This window comes from Pagrus major, chromosome 7 (assembly GCF_040436345.1).
Source record: "Pagrus major chromosome 7, Pma_NU_1.0".
NCBI classification, from domain to species: domain Eukaryota; kingdom Metazoa; phylum Chordata; class Actinopteri; order Spariformes; family Sparidae; genus Pagrus; species Pagrus major.
The window spans coordinates 13869603-13896256 of record NC_133221.1 but is presented as its reverse complement, the minus strand read 5'-3'; the positions used below and the strand labels follow the sequence as shown (position 1 = coordinate 13896256).

The 26654-nt window shown below is 40.8% G+C and overlaps 1 protein-coding gene across 2 annotated transcripts in view; it reads right to left on the bottom strand.

Annotated features, from left to right (window-relative positions):
- Nucleotides 1-26654, bottom strand: part of LOC140999836 (metabotropic glutamate receptor 7-like) — a 69426-nt gene that overhangs the window by 38661 nt on the left and 4111 nt on the right. The window lies entirely within an intron of this gene.

Here is a 26654-nt window from a genome sequence, read left to right as displayed (position 1 = left end):
TTCTGCTCCTGGCGAAGAAATGGTCCAGAATATGACCCGGTTATAAACTGCTACTTGGCGTTTTTTACACTTAAACAAACGAGATACCAAGTGTTAATTAATGAGCTCTAGTGTTGCTGACAGGCAGATTATTTTACCTTTGGGCAGTCCCAGGCTAGCTGTTGTTCCCTGGCTTTGTGTTAAGCTAAGCTAATTGCTGCTGGCTGTAACTTTATATTGAACAAACAGACATGAGAGTAGTATCAAACTTCATATTTAGCTCTTGGCAAGAAAGCTACTGTATGTCCCAAAATATCAAACTACTCCTTTAATACCAACATTAATTTTACTTTACAGCTTTACTTTTTTTTTTCTGAACTACTTTCCCATGGTTCTCACTCATATAAACAATATCTGTCCCGTTAATAAAAGAAAAAGTCTGACTGAAGACACGAGCGGCGCTTCTTTTGCCGCTCACAAAGGCAGATGAAGGCTGAGGCTGACAACAAATGAGGGATACACTGTTCATATGTTTCACATTATCTCGTCAATTATTCATCTGAGAATTTATTCATATTATGTAACGCTATATTTCACATAGCCTATATTACGTCTGTTACCCGACCAACCTGCTCTGCTGTCACTTTCTTCTCTTAACATATCACTGAAGACTTATTGCAGAAATGTCTTTGCAACACTTTTTACGAACCAGCAGCACAGCCTTGTATAAGCACTCTCTTACACTTCCCTCCTGATGAGACCCACTCTGTCTTCATCACCATACAGCATATCCAAATATAAAAGAATTCAGGGTCTGTGCTACTTTTTGTCTCTTCCATCTCATTCTGTATGATCTACAGAGGAAAACAGCAAAGCTAAGCTCACATGAAACCGACTCCATAGTCTGTGTAGATCTGGCCTTGAAACTTTCAACCACATCTCAAGGTCTTTTTAGGAGGATGGAGTGCTCAACAGACCATAGTCACATGGCGGCCATTTTGCAAGTTGTCTTGCTGAAAAGACAATAGTGAAGATTAGGAGGGACATAGGCCATATTTAAAGTTAAAACAACATATTTGATTACCTATTAGCTTCGGTTAGACAACACCTAACATTAGCATTCAGCCACTTCCTAGCAAACATTACTGTTTGAAAATGTTACATGATGTGATAGGAAGTCGTAAATTAACTCTAAAGTCTAAACACACATCTTCGACACATTTATTTAAACCTGTAAGTAAAGACCATTGGATGTAATCAAACAATTGATTACATCCAACAATTAGCGAGGAGGTGGGTAAATGCTAATGTTTGCTAAAGGGTTATCGAATATGTAGTTTTACCTTGAAATATGGACCAATGTCCTTCCAGATTTTCATTATCCATTCTCTTTTAAATTGCTGATCAATCACGCAGTGGTGAAATAATAACGTAAAATAGAAAAAAAAAGTAACTTATGGTCCATTTACATGCCTTTCTAGAGCTTCCTCTGCATCTCCTTCTGTTGCCAAGCTCAATAATGAACCTTCATGCTCACTTGATTGATATTTTTGTGGGGAACTTGTGAATTCAGGTTGCATGTGTTGACTACTTTCAGCAGCATAATCACACTTAATTACCATTATCATTCTAACAACTGACACATACTCTACTATCAACTGAACGGTGGGCATATAGATAAAAGTATCTCATAAGGATATACAACAGGCTATATCAATCAAACTCTTCAGAAAGATGCAACATAGTCACTTTTCTTAATGTTCAGGAAACTCCTTAATAGCCTGCAGGTGTTCTTCTTACCCCCAAACACCCTCTTTAAATTGCTCAGGATTTTTGGGCAAAGTAAGCAGTATTGCTCTGGGATGGAAATGCTGTTCAGTGAGATGGCCTCTCTGTCTGTTCCCTTTGAATGTAATGCTACTAGGGGGTTAACATTTATGGCTTTGAATGAACTCTGGTGACTCTTCTAGAGGCCTCATCAGTTTGTTTTTTGTGCTAATTAGCAACGGTTAGCATGCTAAGACACCTCATACCTGCTTTGCATTAGCATATTGTTACTGTGAGCATTATAGCATGCTGACATTAGCATTTTGCAAAGCACCACTCTAACCCAATGATAACTGCATTTTCAGACAGAACTCCAAGCAAACTTTAGAGGGGTGACTGCTTACAAAGTCAGTGGATAAATGCAAAATCACTTAGTAGTTTGAGTTGAAAATGTTTCTACATGAGTCAAATTAATCTGTTTTATACAGACAGGAGAGGACAAAGGAGGCAGACTGGAGAGAACCAACAAAGAACCAAGGTTTCTGGTGAGAGGCTGGACTGAACAAAAACAGGAACGTTCCCACAGACACGGTCGGTATGCCAGTTATTAGCTAACTAGCTTACTAGTTAACATCTGAACAATTGGTACAACACATTGGCCATTTAGGGCATAAACACAAATGGTTCAGTGGTCATCGGCCACTTTTAGGCCCCATTGCAATACACCGCTTGCCCCTACTACTAATCTCTAGTCGTATAAATGTATTATGGTCCTTTTCTTTATAACAAGCATAAAGCAATCACTAGTTTGCTGATGTCTAGGTAGCTCACTAACTAGCAAGCTCACATTACATTATTATTGTTGATTTGTGCATGTCTCTCTGTGACAGTGACACATTTTTTGTTGACTTTCCCCCACTTTGATGGCATATGACACCCGAAATTTAATTTAAGTGCAGCAGCAAGGTTGCTGGACATGGTACCACTCCTCTAATATCAGTGCAGACTGGCAGGGTAGGAGCACGGGTTGCTAATGTTAGCCTATAAATCAATGCTAGTGGCCAGTGACCTATGAAGTAGTGTTCTTTTTTGATTGAAAGTGTGAAGTTGTGAACACACTGCAGTGTCCACCTCCATTAGATAAATGGCAGATGGCACTGTGATAATACCAGGATTGAACCACAGATGAAACCAAAGCTGAATTTTGATAAATGGCATCAATGACAACTGATGAAGTATGAGGATCTTGAAGGGTTACCCCATTTGATAGGTGGAGATTTTAACCGTTAAAATTGGAAATGGGATTGAGCCTTATTTTTGTTTCATACAAGCTAAAAGAAAAGTAGGAGGCAGGATCAATCTAACTGACTGCATTCAGGAGCACTAAAACTAATAAATCAAACACCCAGTATAAACTAAATCAGTTGATAAAGGGATCTAGTATTAGTTTGTTCACAAGGCTGCATGATAAAGGCCTTAACATCTCAGCAAAGTTTATTTAAGGCTTTGAAACTGCAATCCCAACTGGTTGCGTGTCTGGGATCAAAATGGCTACCTCCCAGACAGGTGGATGCACAAGCAAGGTCAGACATCATTTTCTCTTGAACCCTGTGCAGAACCTCATCACACAGTCTAATCTAAGCACTGTATGAGTGCCATCCATTTCTGTTAGAGTGATCAAAAGGAGCCGGACACTGGGGAAACACAGGAATGAGGACACAGCAGCTCGCTGATGGGATTGCTTCAACTCACAGAGTGTGAGTTATAGCTTTGACCCACAACTCAAAGGGAGTCAACCGCTCAAAGCAGACAAATTGAGGAGCAGAGGAAGAGGTCAAGCTCAAGATGACTCAATATGTTTCATGTTACCAAAAAAGATACCAACTACAACAAAAAAAAACAACAAAAAAAACAAACAAAATCTTTGATGCAATTAAACAAATTCACAGGCAGGAAATCTGCTGCGATGTCACAGGTTAAATCACTTCAGGGCTGCCTAAATTGAGTGTACTGGGTCAAAGAGGGAATACAGCGCAGTAATGGAAAAGCAAAAGCAAGAGTGATTTGCATTTAAAAAGACTCCACTTTCCAAAAAGTGAAGCCTCTATTTTGAACATTTCAAATGGGATGTATCTTACCAGAGCTGCTATAGTAATACTACAGAGTCAAAAGGTGTTATAGGTTTGTTCAATCGCGTCGCATCTCCGCCCCAGCTGGGAACCGAAAGCTGCCTGAACATTTGTCTCTCTGGAGCTTATTGCTGCAGGAAACCATTTAAGATGGCGATGTCTTTTTGCTTCATACCAGGCTTGTACCCTGTTGATATAATTTCTCCACTTCTTATTCCCCAGGAATCTACACCTCCTTGAAGTACACACATTAACGTTTTCAGCCGGTGCGTTTTTAATTACCATTTTGACCTCCAGGTAACAAACGTGCTAAATCATGATTGAGAAAATGCTGAGGTGTGAGGATTAAACCAGCTGGAGTTACGATACAGGGAGATGCTGACTAACTTATGATTAGAATCTAAGACACCTTTGTATTTTTCTCTTTGGTCGCTCATGGGCTTAAAAAATAAAGTGAAATGCAAGTTAGAAATTCAACCATCTCTCACCATGAAATAATTAAATTGAAATCTTTTGAACTTGATGTCTTCCTCTGTACAAGTACAAGTGACAAAGTTTAGCTTTTCCACTTGAGTTGCATGATTGATTCCCAGAATGATTTCAGCCAAATAAGCTCTTGTTGCAACAAATTGCAGCAGAGTTGATAGTGCAGAGATAATAAGGTGGGGAGAATGGGTGTTTTATCAACTTTTTTTAATCATTTTCTGTAAATAATTAGTTTGGAATGAGTGGAGGATTAGTTTGTCATAATCCTTCATCTATATTTGGAAATTGCACGTCTCACAGTTACACTTGACACTGCTTGCAAAAATCCATCCATTTTCTTTCACCTATCCGGGGCGGGGTTGTGTCGATTTTCCAGATCTTCCTGTCCCCAGCAACGTTTTCCAGCTTCTCCTAGGGATTCCTGAGGCGTTCCAAGGCCAGATGAGATTTAAAACTTGAAATATATAACATGTCATGGCATCACAAATGACAAGATGCGCCATGCTCCAGTGCCAAAGAAGTGAAAAGGTGATGCAAGCAGTAAACATCCACTTCAGTGGTCATGAACCGATTATGAGCAACAGAATTCAGGCCAAGAAAGAATGATTAATGATGCCCCCTTTCAGTATCACAATTACCCAAAGCTGATGTCTGGCACCTGTCATCTGTAGTATAGATCAAAGTTAGGATTGCTGAGGGTAATCGCCTCGCTTGCTCTTGAATGTATCTGAGCTGACAGGATCGATGGAAGGAAAACACAGAGGTCTGTTATAGGGGACACTGTTCTATTGATTTACCACCACAAAGTGCTGCGGCCGCCCTGAATAAAATTTCTCTTGCTGAAGTCCAAAGAAGGTTAAGAAAAAAGAAGGCTGGGGTGGGAGGTGGCAGGTACAGGGAGGAGGGTGGTAATCTGCTTATTGACATTAAATGAGACTTTCAACCTGGGTGTTTAAGAGGAAAGTTGACTTAGCGAGGTTGTGTAAAGGTTAGACACGTTCACAGTAAGCGGGAATGCCAGGTGAAGTTAATTAGAGCGCCTTGGCCTTTCCGTTGTTTTCACATACAGAAGCAGCCCACAAGCACCATGGGCAGCTCTAAAGAAAGGTGAGAGACTGTAATGTCGGTGCTTTAACTGTCCTGCTCCGCTAATGTGAAGGTGATGGTTCTGACTAGCTGAGAGCAATACTTGAGATACAGCTTGCTGTGCTGCTCTGCCCTGTATTTTCTCTCATCCGCTTGATGCAAAAAGAAATGTTATTTGAAGAGAAAAAGGCAGCATATGGCGCACGGCGACTCTCAGTTGGGGTAATGGCGACCATCTATCCTTGCCATCTGAGAGGAGGAGAATCCGCAGATATGACACGACAGGTTGTCTCCACAGAAAACAGAGGGGTATGACAGTCGCCGGGTTTTTAAACAGAAACAAAGGCCATCTTTCAAACACAGGGCAGGCAGCACTGAGTCGACATCGTCAGTGTCAAAAATTAGGCTCAGAAAACTACAGTGTGGTCCGGACTGGGTTTGGTACCCATTAATCCAAAAGTCGACACTCAAAAACATTGCTGCAAATGAACTGTGAGTGGCAGAGCTGAAATGTTTCCCATGAATGGCTTTAACTGGAGGGCGGGGAGCCAGCCAGTTTCTGTTGCAGGGATCCCTGTGCCTCGATTTGCTGCATGATTGGCTTCTAAGTATATCTTGACATCAGTCAGCTCCACTCGGCTGTTTGCAACAATCTCCACAGTGATGGCGGAAATGACAGCGGGTTCTGACAGACCCGAATCAAACCCCACGCAGTCTGTGGCCGGACGCCAATGCACAGATTGTCCTCGTGACACCAGCACAATGACATGCACACACAAACTCTATGTATGTTCCTGTGAACTAGCCAAGGGGCCATTTTGAGAACAATTCAGAAACTACACACCCCACCCATAATGGGATAAATATTTGCTCACAAAAAATATCCCCAGTCAGAAGATTTATTTGTGGCTCCGCTGCTCAGCGTTGTAAACCAGCAGCGGTCGATATCCTATAAACAAAATAATACAGTACGATAAACGGGCCTATAAAGATATTGAGCAGTTATCAAGTTTTACATCTTTCCTGTTAAATCAAGGCTCAGAAGCTCTGAGACGAGAGGCAGATCAGACAGCCATCGGTTTGTATTCAGACAGCAGTGCCATTTGTTAGCAGGGCAGAGGTAATGACTGTGTCCGTACATGCAACCCCGGGCTGGGCTTTGGTAATCTCTCTTCACCAGAGCACGGCGCTGCCAACACAGCCGAGGAGGCAGGGAGGAAAGGCGGGGGAAAACCGACAGCTTTCCCTCCCTCGCTCTGTCACTTTCTCCCCCTTTCTTCCTGCCCATCTGTGTTTCTCACTCTCATTCAAACTCTCCCTTTGTGGAGGCTGCGTTTCCTCATTGTGCCCTTGCACAACCTGTGACTTTTCCGCCTCGCTCCATTGTTCTCCGCCCCTCTGTGAGTTCCATCCCCGTTGGAGAGAAACAAGTGAGTCTCATCTTCCTGTGCGTGTCCCCCTCCCTCCCTCATCTGTCTGCATGCAGACACGCCCACACAGATGATCAGCAGACACTTCCTGCCCAGAGAGGTCTTCTGGCTGCCAGTTTCCCCCCAAGCCGATACAATCTGCCCTCAGTCATTTGCTCACATGCCATCAAAATTTCCTCTACCTGCTGGTCTTTGTTTCTCTTGTCTCTGAAATTTTCTGCGTTTATTTCATTTAAATCCTCACTCCTAAAGAGTACGCACGGATATGACTAATTTGCATTAGCATATACTTTTCGTTGGAATTGTAATGCCGGCGGGATTATGTTTAAAAGTTATTTTAATCAACGTTTTATCTGCAAACTGTTTACTGCCAATGCAAAATCTTATCTGTAGACGGTTTAGTGTCAGCGCATTTAATTGATTTTCCCTATAATATCCGCTTGTGGCAACTCAAGTGTGATTAACAGTTTTATTATAGTCATGTTTAAGGAACTCAAAGCACGTGATTTAACCGGCATTAATAGATTTCTTGCCAACATGGGAGGAGCACAACAACCAGTGAACACAACACTGTCATACTATCACCTCATTAAGTTCATATAGAATGTGTCAGGAAAGAGTTGCGTATTTACACATCCAGCAGACACAGAGCGACGTTTACATTATTTTCTAGCGATATTGGATCACGGGGATGTAATTTGCAGACGTGCTGCTCCCTCCGCACTCCTTAGATTGTGTTTACCACTCAGCCCTGAGTTGATTACCGGTGATAGCTACGATACACAAAACTGTTTCTTCTATAATAAGGTCAAGAGACAAAATAATCACTGGTATCTGTTTGTGTTTAAAGCCCTGAGGGGAAAATTACAATCGTATATCATATCTATGTTGCACTGGTCCACTTTAAACTCACTCCAGTGACTGGCTGGTTCTTCAGGTGCCTCGTAGCAGGCTTGACCTTGATGGGGCTGCTTTTAGTGATACTGCCTCATGGGATTTCTTACAAAATGACCTAAAACTGTATTTGCTTGGTACTTAAGGCTTTTACTTAAAGTGCGTAGGTCCAGTGCGTGCATCCAGTGTGTAGGATTTAGGGGGATCTATTGGCACAAATGGCAATAATATTCCTAATTATGCTGTTTTATTTGTCAAACTAAGAATTGCTGTGTTTTCGTTACCTTAGAATGAGCCTTTTATATCTACAGAGGGAGCAAGTCCTCCTCCAGAGTCCACCATGTTGCACTGCCATGTTTCTACAGCAGCTGCAGGGGAGGGTAAGATGAGGGGTCTTCAGTTGTGTTCACCAATCTGCAACCAAACCCACTAGATGCCGGTAAATCATACACACTACAAATGTAATAATCATCCACTATTGGCTGGTAACTGTTTAAGTTAATAATGTTGGTTGTTTTCTATGCTTGTATTTTGACTTTGACTGGTTTGCTTTGATTGTTTTGTTCATGCTCGGCTCCCCTCAGTTGATTGTCTTAAAGGTTTGAACGAGTTAGTTAATGAATTTGGAGCCCTGTTTAAGTTTTGGTTCCCACCAACCACCTGAGAAAAAATATCTCGCTCTTTACCTGATAAATGCTTCACTTTGTTCACCGGCTCTTCATTAAATGTGTCTGTCTGCTGTTTGGTGTTGGGCTATAGAGTGAGGGTCAGGCCACATTTTTTCTGTCCAAACCTGACTGAGTCCGAGATAATAGCATCCGAGCCCAAAACAAACTTGTCAGGCCAGCTGGCTCCTGACATCTGAACCCGACTTGAGCCTCACGCAGTTAATGCAAGCTGAAGCACTGATTTTGGGTTACCTCGTCACGAGGAGTCCCACACAAATGTTTGCCGCCTGGAAAGTAACAAGTAATAGCAATATATTTTCAACTGAAGAACTTCAAAGCACCATGTCAAAATTGGCTTTTGGTTGGGTATTGATGCTTTTTGATGCTTTTTGATGCAGGAAAAAAAAAGAGTCATGGTAAAATATTAAGAAAGCCTCTACTAGAAATCATTACCAACATCGTCCCTAAGACTTGAAGGAGAGGAATGTCACGCTTCCTGGATTGGAAAAGCATTACTAATGAAAAGGTGTGTCACAATTTCCAAAATCCTTTTTTTTTCTGTACCAGACTAAGGCCATATGGGAAAATTCAAGTAATTTATGTAAAATGTAATAATATTTCACAAGTCAATTGGAAACCAACTGTTAAACACAAAAACTAAAAGAAGAGTCCCTAGAAAGCTACTTTACAACAACAGCTTGAATTTCCTCCCCTGCAAAACCCATGTTTTGCACAGTTTGTGTTGTGGTAGTTTTCTTCAGACACATGCCGGACACATGCAAGTAGGCGAGCAAGGTGAGAAAAAAATGCTAGTGGGAGAATTGCTGATCCTGCTCTGGATTTAGAAAACTGAAATTCAGTACTTACTTGGATTGATTTTCCATTTAGAATTAAAATCGTGACACCCCAACTAATGAATATAACCCAGACTGTAATTCTGTTTCTCCAGTCGTAATTGGTAAACAAAATAAGGCATAAATAGATGTTTTGTGCAGTAGATACTTCCTTTTTAACTCCCTCTCCTTGAAGCTCTTTTCCAAGACCAGCCTCTCACATCACACTCCTACTCCATCGCTCCTCCATTTTACTGCAAGTTATTCTACAAGACCTTACCTGATAGTGTTGAACCAGCCTGAATGTTTACTGTAATTTACAGCTTTTTGCTACAGGAAACACAAACACAGCCCTTTCAGAGTTGCCCACACCACTGAACTAGCCTCAGTGTTACATGACAGAAAGTTAGGCTTTCATAATCCTTTATCTAACATGACCTTCCACCGTCTCCTTCTTTCCACCCACTTCTCTTTTCCCAGTCGATTCCCTCACCCTCCGTCTCTCCCCCTCGCTCCATGCCAGTCCCCTGGGCAACTGCGGTGCTTGGTGCCGGGCCTGAGCTTTTGCATGGCTGCCCTGCCAGAGTGTATTTTAAGACAACCAGCATGTTCCTCCATGGGTATAGAGGCTAGGTATGACTCACAAATCAGATATTTGACCAGGAGAGCCACACAGTAGAGTAGAGCCGGAGCGTGGGAGGAAAGTGTGGATAGCTCATAAAGGGAACCTGACCGACCTCCATCTTTCCATCTGGTAAACAGACTGCTATTTCAACTCTATTGGTGTTTTAAAGAAATAATGGTTTCCCAACACCAAAAAGCTCTCAGAGCCTCATCTAAGACGAGTCTGTAGACAAGAAGAGGCTCAACATCTGCGCGGTTTAGTGTAAAGGTGTAGTGTTGCTGTTACAACACATGCCATAAACCGAGCCTACTGACTTAAGGATCTCGCCTTTCGAGCTGGCATGACAGCTGAGCTTTTATGCTGTCACTCACGAGGGTTATTTTGTACAAACACAGAATCTCTTCAAGTCATTTCGCAAGGCTTCTTTTGACTTAGTCTTCACACAAAGCGAGGCCCTGCAGAGAACAATGGAGTTCAGCAGCACAGCCTTGATCATCGTGGCTGTGCTGTGCGCTCTCTCCAGGTGCGACGGAAACTCACGGAGTCACGGCAAGAATAAAACATAGCCTGCAGAGTTATGACTAAGTGTTATCAAATGTATTCCTTTGTATCCACAGGGTCTCACATTACAGATGGCTGTATTGATTTTTCCTGACTGCAAAGTGCACTGGACTCAGCTCTGTTATCTCGACTGTGTTCTTTCACAGCCTGCATTATAACTTTCTCTCTCGGAAAAATATGAAATATCAATAAACCAATACACGCCATCATGCCTTAAGTAAGAGAAATACAAGAATGCTCTTTCAGGAGAGACATACAAATACAAACACCCGCGTTTTGGGAATTGTTGTTGTGTGCAACATCTCTGCCTCACTGCTCTATCCAGTCCGAATGTGGTTCTGACATATTATTCACCACAGAGCGACTGTCGGTGCTTCTTTTCCCCCACCTACACCTGAAGCATGCAGTGTCTGACACATTTCATTGTCAGTTGAGCACCTGCAACACTCTGACCTGCATCCCAATGATTCCCTCTGTACTACCCCCCATCTCTCCCTGTATAGCTCTCTCTTCAGACTCGACGGAGCATCATCGCCAGGCCCATTTCTCCCCTAATAGCGCAGACAATGCGGGTGAGCCTCCTCGATCTTATCTTTCCTCTCCGTCTGCTCCTCACAAAGAATTCTTGAGCAGGGCCATGTAATTACGCACTGATCACAGCAGTGGAAAATATCACAGAGATCCTATTCCTTCTGTTAGTGCGACTGAGCCCCTACTCGATACTATGCACTTGAGACATACAATATATGCACTGGTTTAGAACAGAGCATTTTATCAGGCAGTTATCCGCTCATTTGGCATTGCCTGTAGTGCTGCCTTGAACCTCTCCCACAGCTGAGATTATAGTATCTTATCAGCAACACCTGCATTCACAACACACGCCAAATCCACTGTCAGCCCGGATTCATCCGTGTGTTGGAGAGGTTGCAAATGTGGACAAGAATGCACAGATGAATTCACTCTTCTTTAATAGTCTCAAACGCAAATTTGAATAGCTAAATCTGATGTAATGCATGCTGTGTTGTTAAATCGATTATACTATGCCTCATCACGGGAGGTGTTTGGAGATGAACATAAGCGGCCATAGTGCAATTTACACAGAGCTGAGATTCTTGTGTTGAGGGAGAGATGCAGAATTAGCTGCAAGAGATATTCACACTCATCGACCTGGGCTTTACAAAACAAAGAGCATTAAACTCTATAAAAAGGCAATAAAAGAAGAAAACACGTTCACAAGAAAAGTAGTTAAAATGAAATGAATAAACAGATAAAATATAGCAGCATAAAACCAAGAGTGGGCAAAAACAAAAACAGTTTAAAGCTGGTGATAAAAGTGATTTGAAAGACAACCTTGAGTGTGCTTTAAAAAAAACAAAAACTTCAAGGTAGGGCGCATCACAGTCTCTAGCTGCACAGGAAAGACCTTCCTCCAAGGCTTTGTACAAATCTCGCCTCCTTCGATAGGATTGGCAGAGTCTAACTGGCCCTCACATTAACCATCTATAACCTGAAGCATCTGATTGTGGAAGTAAACAGACACAGCCTGGGAGGTTTCGGTCAGGGAATTAAATTCCCCCTTAGTCTTCGGGTCCTAATGGCAAAAGCACAGTCACTTTTCCTCTTCTGTCAAGATGGGGCACTGTCAGGTCGAGGGTGAGTAATGAGGAAATAAAAGCTCTGCGAGGAGTTGATGTGATCCGAAATTCAAAAGAAGATTAACTTTAAAACTTGTAGCCACTAAGCTGATGATAAAATAAAGGATGTATGGCCTCTTAATGGTTAAAATTCTGACTGTGTGCACTGTTTTAATGACTTGGATGCTCGAGGCTAGAACAGAGTGAAAAAGTTCTATAAATGTAGAAGCTAAATGTCTGTGAAGATATGGTCCTGGTTATTCTCGCTAATTATAGTTTTACTTTTAGCCACTTTCTGGTCGTGCTCAGTCTACCGCGTCGGTCCTGACAGAAATATCTCAGCTATTGGATTAAATGCCATGAAATTTTGTACAGACATCCTCAAGATACCAAGATAATAAATCCTACTGATTTAGTGATAGCCTGACATTTCCTCTGGTGCCATCAGCAGGTCAGAGTTATCACTTATCCAGGGAAATATCTCAAAACCTACTTGATTGCTTGCCATGAAATTTTGTGCAGACATTCATGGTCCACAGAGAATGAATCTAAGTGATTTATTTTGGTCCCCTGACATTTGCTATAGCCTCGCTATGATGTTGACATTTGAGATTTAGGATCAACAAACTATCTGGTGGATTGCTATGAAATTTGGTAAATTCAAGTTCCAATCAGGATTAATTGCAACCACCTGTCCCCTGACTTCTCATCTAGTGCCATCACTAGGTGAAAAGTTTGCTGTAATATGTCTGATACTTAGTGGATATTAGCATGCTAACACGCTAAACCAAGATGAATTATAAAATACCATGGTATTGATAAGCTTTGACCTTACTGGTTCTTTTGTCAGGACTTTTTTACGTTTTGGTGTCATTTCTGATGTAATGTAGGTGCTACGTACAAATAAAACTCATTACGTCGTCACAATGTTATGTGTTGAAACTTGTATCTTGAAGTAAACATGTATGTAACGTTGTGATCCTGGCCTCTCACTGAAGTTACATAGTGCAGAAACAAGTGTTGGGGGGCGGAGTGGCTGAGAAAGAGACACCATTCACCCTGTTACAAGACACTGTACTGCCAACATGATTTCGAAGCTGATATTTTAAGGTTAAAAGGCAAAAAAAATATTTAATAATGAAAAAGAACCAAACCGATAACGAATAGTAGTATTGATAAAATCTTAACGATACCCATCCCTATTTTTGAGACTTTATTTCAAGCTTAATTTAACAACTCTAGTAGTTGACTGAAGGGATTTGGGCTTCTCATTATGTTTATTCACTGCACTTTGAAGGAGCATACCAATGGTTTTGCAAGCACATTTACTACAAATTATGTGTATTTTTTAATCACAGCTAACCATCAAGCAAACCCAAGTTTAACTGCTGTGTTTTAGAAAGTATTTCTGAAAAACAGTTTTTAACAAAATGCCTGATGAAGGTCTGATACCAAATCCTGGCAAATAAATTTAGTTTTGCAAGTTACTGTGCAGGAGTTTGCTTGAAACTCAAAGTATTTCTTTTTACCGTTACAGACATCCATCTCTTCTATCTATTTCGTACAGAAACTTTCTTGAGTCGTGTAATCCATCACAGTCAACATCAGGTCTGCAATGATTCTTGTCAAAGTCACATTATGGTTATGTGGTAACACAGTGCAGACTCTACAAACTAATCTGCACTACACCTTTGAAGCATTTTGTTAGACTTTTATTACTTTACTACAGCAGTGAGGTATAAAGTAGAGTAGCTGTTTTCTCACTTGAAGTAAAGCTTATTATAGTCTCTGTATGTCTGGTATCTTCCCACCCCGCGGCTCACACTGACTAATAAAAATGATCCCTTGTCCAGTCATGACCTGGCCACCCATGGACTCTCTGTTTCTCTCTGTGCTGCTGGTCTGGTGCATCACAGAGGTCATCTGACCTGGTATTCCTCTCAGCAACACACTGCTTCTGCTGCAGAGCCAGAACAATGGACAATTGTCCACTGAGCAAAAGAAGCTTTTTCCTGTGATGCACCGAATAATGTGCCAAGTCTGAAAGAACTGGACACAATCCTTCAGATAGAGCTATTTCGTGTAAACAGACTCTCATTCTCACTGAGATCATGATTCATCAGAGCCAGTGTCTCGACTAATGGATCGGGGAGATTTATGTGGAATGTGTTTTTGTGACACGCACATTTCACATAACTTCCACTCACAGTGAGACAAAGTGTCAGAAGGCTGCACGCTGACATGTATTTCAGAGCCAGAACCAGAGATGCGCAACAGACGCCAGATCAGACAATTACCCTCAGACAAGTTAACCAGCCGAAACAGGAACGGGCCCGGTCGAATACAATGTAACTGTCACACACTGCTGCTGAAGGGTTATCTTTATTTTCAACCAGAGCATGCAACTTTCTCAAAACAACTCATGTGGAGCTCAAGTATGCCAACGACACAATCTGTCAAATGAGCTGAAATAAGACAAATACCCCAGAGAAGTTCTGAAAGCAAGATTTTTAAATTTGTTGGTTCATTGATCATCCACAATAAAAAATGTAAGAAATGTTCTGATCTATTTTACTAAGTATTTCATAGTTGAGTTATACTGAGTAGATATTTTCTATACAAATTGTGTTTTTCAAGAACTTCAGCGCCAGCGATTTGATTCAAGTACCAATATAAATGAATTATGGCATGGTTCATAGAAAGAAAACCCTTTGACGGTGGTATTATTGAAGCTAGACCTCTGAATACAATAGCAAGAAAGCATTATGTGAACCACATACAGCCTAAACAGATAAAAGTTGAACATCATCATCGCAGTGTGTATTGGTACCTCAACGGCTAAGGCTGCTCCAAGCCACAGACTGAGTGCATTCAAGTGCCTTGTGTTTATTTATTTCTTTATTTCATTTTCAGAGAGCATTCAAAATCATAACCTCTGTGGATGAAATAAAAAAAAATGTGTGCTGCCCTTCCAACCGTGCACAGGGACTGGGAAATTGCTCGAGCACTGAGAGTGTAGGATTATTGCCACCCTAAAACACACATATACACAGGTTTTTTATCACTTAGGAGGAAATTGCGTGGATGTTCATTCTTACCCTGGAGGCTCCAGCCTCACCTCAACCTTTACCCCAACCTTAACCTGAGCCAAGGAGGACCCATAACTAAATATTAAACCTTGTGGGGACCAGCTTTTTTTTTTTTTTTCTAAAGCAGGCATCTTTAAAAAATTTCAGGCCAAGGACAGTTTAGCTGATAGATAAATGGATCAGGGACCCCCGACTGCATATACAGTATGAAATTCTGTTGCATATTAAACTAGGCCAACACAAACGTGTAGAGTGGCCTATAGTGCCATGTATAAACAAGTCGTCAGCAGTTGCAACATAGCTGATGTTATCTTTTTTGAAAACTATTTTACTCTACAAAACAAACGTGTCTTTGTATCTATTTCATTATTTTTAAAATAATTGCTAATTATATGCAGAGGTTGGAATAAACAAAGTACAGATAATTTGTTTTTATTTTCACTCCCTAAATTTGAACATAAATATCTGTACATTTTCAAAACAGGCTCAATACTTTAGTTTCAATTATTTTTTTGCATTTTTGCTTCCCAACATCACAAGTCTGATTTCCCCCCCATCAATGCATACCACGCACAGCGGACGTAGCGAGATGAAATGACGTAAAAGATATAACAAGACAAAAACAGACAGAGACGGGGAGAGACGGCGTGTTAGTGTGTTGTATCTGCAGAGACCCTGCAGCCCTCTGCCTGGATTTTCTTATTTTCTCCTTTTTTTTGCTCTGCTCGGGACACTTTACCAACCTGAGATGTCAGTAATTTGACCTACTGGGACTGAGACTTAACAATCAAACAATCTTTCTGGTGTGTTTTTGACCAGCCCGGATTAATCCTACTGATTCTACCTTTAGGTTTAATCATCTTTTATTATATGAATGTGACGTGAAGTGCTATCTGTCCTATCTAAGTATCTGTACTTCTACTAGTAAGACTGGGTTTACCTTTGCCACCTCTGATAATATGTTGGATGTTCTTGTTAATGTGTATTTTTAGAAACATCTGAATTAAAAAAAAAAATTACAACTTTCACAATACCATCAAATATTAATGTGGTGTCCCCCCTGCAGTAACTCTGAGGAGACCCCAGGGGTCGGGTACCCCCTGTTGAAGACCCGGGACCTGAACAAATAATCCCTGTAATGATCAATACAAGTATATACTGTATTTAAGCATACACACATGAACACACACACTTGTTTTTGTCACATGCCCTTCCCTGATCTTGATTTATAGTTTTACATTAAGGAGTTAACAGCATGTAGCCGCAGAAGCTCTGCTGTAGGCGACGCCAAAGGCTATCTGATGCGTGCCTCTTCCACAATGTTGGGACTACAGAGATATCATGCGGGGACTGCAAGAACAGTGGCATGTCAATTTGAGGTGCCTTTGTTTTTGATGCTAACGGAGATAGTGAAGGCAAAGTTAAGGAAGTTAAAGACTCGGTAGTGTTCCTCAGTATCAAACATCTAGCTAAAGACATTTCCACTCCAAACCCACTCACCTCGACCCTGCTGTGTATCACACTGAATAAATAAATGTAAACGTGGCGACTGAGCCGGGAGAAGTCTGCTGTTCAGTAATGAGACAAGGCAAAATAGACATTTAATCCCAATGTAACCCCACCTCCACTGTACAAGTATTTGCATAGCCCACCATCGCTCTATATCACAATGAGATTGGAGGAACAGCAGTTTCTGTAGGGAATACAAATAAATCAATATGCAGCCTGAACTCATACAGTACATCCATGTACCGCAGTGGGGACATCAACAAATTATTCTGACACTGATATATAAATAAAAACCTTCACCACAGGTACCTACAGCAGGTCGTTAACCCCTTGTGTCAACTGTAAATCTGGCTTTACAACAATTCTCTTGAGACTTGTCCTAACCCTAACCACAACCACTACAAGGCTAACCCGACCCTGACTGTCACCTGAGCCAGAAACCAGATCGCAGCCCTAAAATTTACTGGTTAATCTTGTGAGGTGCAAATTTATGTCCATATAATGTGAATATTTTATCAGCTTTTAGTCCTGATGACATGACCATCAAAATCATACATCAACAAGAGTATTTGATCAGAACTGTACAATAGTAATCTTACAATAAAACGTATGCTCTCCTTCATCTTCCTTTTTAAATTGGGGCTGCAACGAACAACTAATTTTTTTTTTACCATCGATTAATCTTGCCAATTATTTTAACGATTTATCGATTAATTAAGTGTATAAAATGTCATAAAAATGTCAAATCATTCGTCACAATTTCCCATAGCCTGAAGTGATGCCTGACTTTTGACTTTTCATCCATCATAAATCACAAAGAAAGCAGCAAAATGACTGAAATGATTAACCCATTCTTGTTTCTATTCCACTGCTGTTTGTAGCATTTATGTAGCACTAATTTATACTATTTACCAAATTGCAATATTACTCAATATTGCAGTAGTACGAGGCCCATATGCCAAGGAGGTTATGTTTTCACCCATGTCCGTTTGTTGTTTGGTTTGTCAACAGGGTACACAAAAATGACTTAACAGATTACGACAAAACTTGGAAGGAGGATGGGTCTCAGTCTGAAATAGAACCAATCAACTTTTGGTGCGGATCAGGATAAAGGGACTGATCCAGGAATTTTTTCTCACTTTCCTTAACATTGCGAGATAGGATGTTAAAATTTTCGTTAATTTCTCGGGGAGTAATGTCTGGATCAGGAGTATTTAGGTGGCTGGTATCTATGAGTGAGTACAGTTTGATGCGGATGCTAGATCTGTTGAGCTTAAATTATGGGTTGTTTAACATTTAGAGTGATACTGCACTATTGAGTTTGATACTGACTGTTGGGCTTTGGCGGAGGTATGCGCTCTACTGAGTGCCATTCTGGTCAGAATTGTATTCAGTGGCAGGAGTGCAGGGAGAATGATGTTTGACTGGCTGATGCAACACACAGATGTTTTTTTTTAATGTCTCAGTACCTTAGCAAATATCACATTTGATTGGCCTTCGACCTCCAGGTAGAGAGCGCATGACAGCTCAATGCATAATCCATTGATAAATGACACGCTATTGATCCTCCGAGCCTCAATGTCGACCGCACGTGAGTGCTCGAACACTGATAAGGCAGTTAAAAAACACTCTGTCACCGATAGCTCCTGTCCGACAGTCAATTGTAGTTTAAGCAACCCCATCTGAAAGGAAAGAGCTTCCCTAATTTGCAGAATGTCAATGGTGATTGAGGTCTTCCACAAAATCAATGTAACTGTCAGATGCAGGCGTTTCAGAGAGCACTTGAAATCCTAAGGGATTTGCATCTGAAAACAGTTATCCCGTCAACTGATTTTTTATGTATGCTCCTGCTGCTGCAGCACGGTATACATTTCAAGCTCAAAAGAGCAGAGACACACAAAACTTGTTCAAACAGCACTCACACACCACTGCACAGCCAGCTAGAGAAAAGACAAAAAAAAAAACCACATACACACTCGCCAAACATTATCTCGAGGGAAATACAGACAAAATGAAATTGAAGCTAATGAAACTGCAAGTCCCACTTTTTCATTCTCACATGTAAAATCAACACGTATTTTTACATAACTACCCGAGGCTCATGCTGCACTCTAATAATTTAGTCTTCATGTAAAGGTCCAGACTGTGTTGGCTGATATAATGGTTATATATTACTATCTGTTGTTAGCAACTGATGCACCCTCAGGCCCTGCTGTAATAACACAACCGAAGGACAAGGAATGAATCCCGATGACAGTTTATTATGTATACTGTGAGAGAGCCCACTGGGCCCTGACATCTAAGATACAAACAACACACGCCGAACACACACACAAACGCACGTAGTGAAACACACAAGAACAAACAAACACAAATGTTGAATTCTACATATTTTACATGCATCAGTTCACTGACTTCGAGCCATATTCTACTAAGATTTACCTTTACTACTACTACTGTATGCGATTTTGAGCGACTCCTTCCTTAAATTATCGTACTTTTTACTTAACTACATTTGTTTAATAATTTTATTCTCCAGTTACGAAGATTTTAACACATAACCAACTCGGATAGGTCCTCCCAGTTCATGTCATGGGTTTTCTTGAAAAAAATCTTATAAAAACTTCTATTAAATCCACTGGACCTTGCAAAATCCTGTGGCTGTACAATTACTTTTGAAGTCATGAATTTTTGAAGCTCAAGCCTCTGAGCTAAATTTAATAATTTTTGTGTTTCTTTGTATGTGTTTTCTAAGCCTCACCACTTACTTTTCACTGGACTGGGTTGAAATTTGTCCTGAACATCCAAGAGACCCTAAGGATACTTGGAAACAACTAACAATAGTTACAATGATTCAATTATTAACAATAAATCATTTTTTACCCAAGTGAAGAATCTTTTATTTTCAAAAGTTCATGTCTCCTACAATTTCGACTGGCTGTGATATTACACTCAGTGGTTTAATTTCATAGCTACATATTTGTATTGTACAGCTACATCATTTTTCATGGTCCCAGGAACTTAATAGCACCTTCTGCATATTGATTTTTCAATCATATGAACTTGGTAATATTCTGAATTCTGGGTTGGTTGGCATGACCCGTAAAACATATAACCATCTTATTGTTTATATTATTGTCTTTTTCGTAGATTAAACTACCGAGCAAAATATAAAGTAGTTCAAATTAGCTCCACCTTAAAATGCTTTTTTAATGCATTAGTAATAGTGATCTAATAATATGATACAAACACTTGCAGGACGAGTTTTTTTTGTTTTTAATGACTATGTTTATGAAAGGTTTTGATACTTTAAATGCATTTTACTTCCATAAGTTTCTTAATGCAGTATTTCAACTTGTAATGAACTATTTTCTGCATTGCGGTATTGCTCCTGTTTTTAATGCTGCTTAGATAATCCTTGTGCATACTTCTTCTGCCACTAACATTTCTGCCTCCACCCCAAAACAATGGATGTGAACAGGATTTCGATTGTGGTGCTGACTGAATTAAACAATTACTTAAAAGAAAAAACAACAAATACCTGTTACCAGAACAGTGGAGAAGCTGGAGCACATAAAAGTGAAACGACCCTACCTGCATCGCTCAATACCACTCGAGGTAACTGAGAAAATACAAACACTGCAGAAGAAGGACCATTGTGGTTTCTCTTCCCTCTCTTGCAGCTCAAGCTGCCGTGCGGTGACTCCCTGTCTATTTCTTGCTGCTCTTCAGTGGCATGCCTATCTACATTAGAGCCCTCACATGGATATGCAGTCCAAACACAGCCTCGTGCCACCAGCCTCGAGGGACGGCAGGGAAGCCATGTGAGCAGTGCTCCTCCTGTCCCTTTAAAGTTGGCAGCACACAACAAAAAGTTGACTGTGCTTTAAGTACATTGTTGCATAAGTCTTCTTTTTGCATATATTTGGCTGTTACCCTTAACTGTGACACTGAAAATGTGCAGAACTTGAACACGAAGTTGCTGTTTATTAGTCATGCTAGTTTTCAGTCTACCACTGAAATATGTCAGCAACCATTAGATTTCCATGAAATTTTGTACAAATATTTGTGATCCCCAGTTGACTGAGTCCTCCTGACGTTTCATCTAGTGCCACCATGGGGTTGACAGTGAAATTTCTTAACAGCAATTGGACAAATTGACTTGCATTTCTATAGAGCTTCTCCAGTATACTGACCGCTCAAAGCGCTATACAACTCTTGTCACATTTACCCATTCACACACACATTCATACACTGATTGCAGAGGCAGGCCATAACCTGCTCATCAGGAGCAATTCGAGGTTCAGTATCTTGCTCAAGGATACTTTGACCTACAATTACTGGACAACCCACTCTACTTCTACCTCCTGAACTACAGGTGGATTATCATGAAATTTGTAACACATATTGGTGTCTACAACAGGATGATTAATAACCTCGGTGATCTCCTCTAACACCATCATCAAGTCAACACTGTTAATTTGTCCAATTTGCTTTATGGCCAAATTCCTGCAACACTGATGACATTCCCATCAACACCTGCTGTAGATTATACTGACATTGCAGCCATTTTCCTCTGATGTCACAGTCTGGGTGGGAAGCTAATATTATGCGGTTGTGTTTAAACTTTTAAGTCATTTCAAGGTAAAGAATCTGACAAATAGTTACATTTCACCACTTGCTGATTGATCTGCAACTGAAAAGATAATGGATAGTGAAAAAAGGGATATATTTCGAGGTAAAACAACATATTTGATAACCCATTGAATGCTAACTTTAGCTAACAGGTTATCAAATATGTTGTTTCACCTTAAAATATGTCCCGATCATGATTTTCACTAACCATTAACTTTTCAGTTGCTAATCAATCAGTAAGTGATAAAATGACAAGAATTGGTCAGATTCCCTGTGTTTATATGACCTGTAACCTGGAACACAGCAGTACGACATGAGCTTCCCACCTTGAGCATGGTGTCAGAGGAAAATGGCTGCAAACACTAGCATGCTTACATGCTAAACTAAGATGATGCATTAACATTATACCTTATAAATATTAGATGACAATGCACAACATTAGCATTTAGCTATAATTAACACCGTGCTTAGGTACAGCCTCACAGAGCCACCAGCATGGCTGTGGTTTGTCTTATCGTGTCTAACTGACACATGGTGTCGGCTAATTGTGGTCACTGATTCTTGTCTTTTGTGCCAATTAGAAAATGTTAGCATTAGAGCCCGACTGACATATCTGTTAGCTGCTATTATCGGCTGATATTGGCGTATCACAGATATATCGCATGGGTGTATATGTTGTCCGATTTGCGCCCCACTCCCTAATATTGGTAATACCACAAATTAGGTATTGGTTGGGCTCTAGTTAGCATGCTAATGTGCTAAACTAAGATGATGAACGTGATTAACAATACCTGCTAAACATCTGCATGTTACACTGTCATTGTGAGTGTGTTAGCGTGCTGTTAGCATTTAGCCAAAGCAATACTGTGATTTACAGTATGCAATTTTTTTTTTCCCCCAGGAAGACAAGGTCAAATCACATCATCTATCCAATTAACATTTTTGACATGAAACCCTTTAATGCCCACCCGAACAGCCAACCCTAAGCTTCCTTGCACCCCAACTGTTCTAGCACATGGCTGTAGAATCAGTTCGCTCCCGTTTTCCTTAAAATACAACACCTTTTATCTGCTGAGAGGGGATTCTCCCTGACAAGTAGATCCACAGGATTAGTCTTAAGTACAATATAATTTCTAAGGTGCCATGTGATTTCAGAGCCAGATGGGGAAAGTGTTGAGAAAGCGATAAAACCGAGAAGAAAAAAAAAAAAAAAAGCACAGAATCCAGGTCTGAGAGGAACCACAACACATGCCTCCTTTTGAAGCAGCAGACACTCTCACTGGCAGGCTCAAAGCAGCCTTTTAACAAATTCACTTAACTCATTTAGCAGGATTTGAGGAACTGTGAGAAGAGAAGGAGTTTGCCTGGTGAAAAACAGATCATATTTAAAAGGCAAATTTTCTTATTGATCTATACAGACATTTTGTGCAATTTTTTTCCGGCAGAAAACAGACTAAGATGTTTTTTAATCATATAGCACAGAAGTCTACTATGGCTGAGTGACTTTGTAATTCAAGCTTTGTCCGGAATGTGGCACGGATCACAGATCACTGCATTGAAACAAACTACAATGAGCCCTGTGATAATGCTTTTCAGCCGACACTAGAGCATTTTCTGCTGAAGCAATGGGGACAATTCTCCTTTTGGAGGGATGAGTGAGCGGCGACCAGCAGCCAGCAGAGACCTCCTCATGCTTCTCCACTCATCCCCATAAGAGGATCGGACGTAATGGGGTTTCCTCTTCTCGGGCTCCTTCTGCTCTCCAGATAAACTGCAGAAAACTTCCAACAAAGTCTCAGAGTGCTATTCTGGTCGCATTTTACAGTCATACCGACGACGAGGTTTGAAGGAACACTGGTGTGACCTCATGTGAGCACAGCTAAGCTTTTAAGCAGGTGCCCTCTTCCCTCCTCTGATGCCCTGTGAGGAAATGGGCCTGACTCGGGAGTGTCAAGTCAAATCTTCTTTGCTTGACGATTGCAGCAGGGATGACACCTCATTTAGGAGACTGTATCAATATTTACAAGCTATAAGTGGACTTAAAACAAGCTAGGAAACGTCTGAGAACAAATAAAGAACGGAATAAGAATGTGCTAGCTGCGTTTTCATTGAGAAGCATTTAGTCATATAACACGCTACCAGGAAGGGGAATAATAAAGTGCACCACCCCCTCAGGCTTGTGGGAATAGCCGAGACATTATTATCAGGCTTGCATGGTTTCTCATATTCTCCCTCCCGTGGCGGGATGCTGACCCAATGACCTCATGTCAGCAGCAATGACAACGTGTCTAACAGGGATATTTTATTCATTGTATTAATATTGCATTAGTTGCTCACACTGAATAGTGTTGGTATACCTGCTCCACTGAACATGAACTCTCTTCAAAACACCGCCTCTGCCAAAAAGACCAAAAGGATGAAAATTTTAAAAATCAAGCTCGCAGTCAACGTTTCCCTGTGCAATTATTTAATTATTGCCTCTGCAGGTCTGAATTTTTCTAGTGCATGCTCTGAAAACAGTTCACAGTTTCTTCATCTCATACAATGCCAAAATCAAATCTATGAACCTTATCGCTCAATCCTGGCGCTCAGACTCGGACCACTGGCGCCGTTCTGTCCAACCAGATAACTAAATGCATCAATATGCATCTCCAGGTCTTCACTGCCGCGTTCGCACCCAAAAATCACTCCCCCTAACACATGTGAAATTCATTTGCTTCTTGTCATGAATTGATCTTGCCTTGTTCAAAGTTCAATCTGACTGAACTCTGACCTGCGAAATGGCAGACTCACTGGTGTCCATCTGATTGGAGAGGGCAGTTGGGATTGACCTCTCCTTGAGTAAGTATTGATTGTTTGTATCCTTGTTTGTATAACTGCATGCCTAAAGAACATGAGCAGCAGCAGGAGGTTAATGCGGAGAGGCTGGCCTTGAGTGCAAGGAGAGCGGAAAACAAATTATAAAGCAACTCAACTTGTGGAATGCTATTCTGAGCCTGCTAGTCGTGCTAACACCTGCAGCGTACACTTGTAACCCTGCCCACATTATTTCCTGTCCCACCTGCTTTTTGTCACAGCATGCGAGTAAACTTCACCTCGGCAGTTATGGTCGGAGCACGCCATAAGTCAGCATCAGATTAAATGGCTGGAATGAAAACCAGCGGGGCTCTCAGACTCAAGGACCAGAAGTGAGAATCACTGAACTATGAATAATATATTCAGTATTTCCACACATGAATAAGAAGGGAAAAACATGTTTGTTTTTAAAGGTCCTTAATCCTCTCTGCCTCCTTTTATTTTATTATCTTTCTTTTTATTCTGGGAGCAGTAAACGTTTATTGGCACAACAACACTTTGCAAGTATAGTTTTTAAAAAAAGCCTCATTTGCAACAGTTTTACAGGTCTGGGTAGTTATTCCTAACTTTTAATGTTTGTGCAAAAGGCAGAATTTTTCATGAGCTAGACCAGTTGTACTATGAGTTGTTGTTGTATCAGTTGTTCTTCAAAACCAGTACAAATATGTGTAACTGATGACTCATCAACCCTCTAAAGCCTGTCGGGCATTTTTGTTATTTGTGGGTGTTATTAGAGTGCATTGGTGTTCATTTTGAAGATAAGTGTTTCTTCTGCACAGTGCTAGCATGTTCCCAAGGACATGGCAACATTTCCACCACATCTGTCTCCTTCAAGGACTGAGGTGCTGTACTCCTATTGTAATGCTGATGCGATGTTCACATAGGTACAATGCTATCATTCCTACTGATTGTGTAATTGGATACATGGTCCTCGCGTGTATTTTTTCAAGGACCAAATTCACAGATACATGCGTGACACGTCAGCAGAGCTCATCTTTGGACGCGGGTGGGTTAACAGCTTCATTTCAATCATGTGGAAGACCACCGGTGGTCACAATGATGGTGTGTGTGTTTGTCTTTTGTCGTGTGAGCAGGTTATTGTTACTGCAAAAAATTAGGAAATTGTACATTTGAGTATAGGTGAAAAATCAAACTCAATCAAAACCCACTTGGAAAGCCAGACAGGCAGAACATTTTGATTCATATTCTAATTTTCAGTAAGCCTTTTGTTCTATTGTGAATATTTCAATAGGGTAGGGTGGAGATCTGTTCATTTTGGTAATTAACATTCAGTTAAGTCTTGAATTCAGTCCACAAGGTGAGTCCCACTGAGCTTCTCTCAATATCTGAACATTTGAAAACTTTGCCTTTCCTGTTCTTGTATGCTGCATATTATACTAGATCATTCTGACAGAAACCTTTTGTTCAACTTTTGCCCTTGCTGATTTTCCTCCAAACTACATACAGTAGTATCTGAATATCTAGATTGTCACACCCTTAGGGCCCCCCATGACGTATTGCTCACTTCTGTTTGACAATCTTCTTATATCTGTACTTTTTTCAATCAAAATCTGCATAAATTCTGATATTTTTCTTGCTAATTATCATGTGTGGCCTGTCCTGTTCCAGGTCACCATGTTGGTGGGGACGTTGTGTGGCTCTGGCACCACTTGGCAATGCTTTGGCCTGCATAGTCGTCCTCCTAGATCCAAATCCTTTACATATATTTTATATAATCCACTTGTATCCGATATTTTGACATTAAAATCTGTATACACGCGACATCTATTATATGTCTGTCCGTCCTGGGAGAGGGATCCCTCCTCTGTGGCTCTTCCTGAGATTTCTTCCATTATTTCCCTGCTATATGGGCTTTTTTCTAGTGAGTCTTTCGTTACTCGAATCGAGGGTCTAAGGACAGAGGATGTCGACTGCCCACTGAGGCAATGTGATTGTGATTTTCTGGCTATATAACTTAAATTGGCCTGACTTGAAATGACTCATCACTTCTTTTGCTTTACTAGAAACTGGAGTTGTTGGAGCAATGTCATTGTCCATCGCCGACTGCTGACAGCCATACACTACTAAGCCCTGACCATTGTAACGTCATGATTTAAAAGCTGCCCCACCGGACAGCACAATAGAGTGGTGTGTCCCGTCAGAGTTGGCGTACGGCATGAGTTGTAGTGTTTTGTGACATGTTAAAGAGGAAATGAAAAGAAGTTTGTTGCTGCTCATTGCACTAGCTTTACGTGTCCATGTCCCGTTTATTAGCTTAGCTTCCTCAGTATAGCTAGCTGGCCAACTTCATTTCAACTTTCTGAGGCTTCTGAGAACACTGTTGAGTTACGGACATCAGACATCTCTCAACCCTATCATATAATACACATGTGCCAACACAATATCCAAAATCACAATAAGTAATTCCTCTTGAAATCAACATAATCATTTGTATATCCACATTAACTATGAT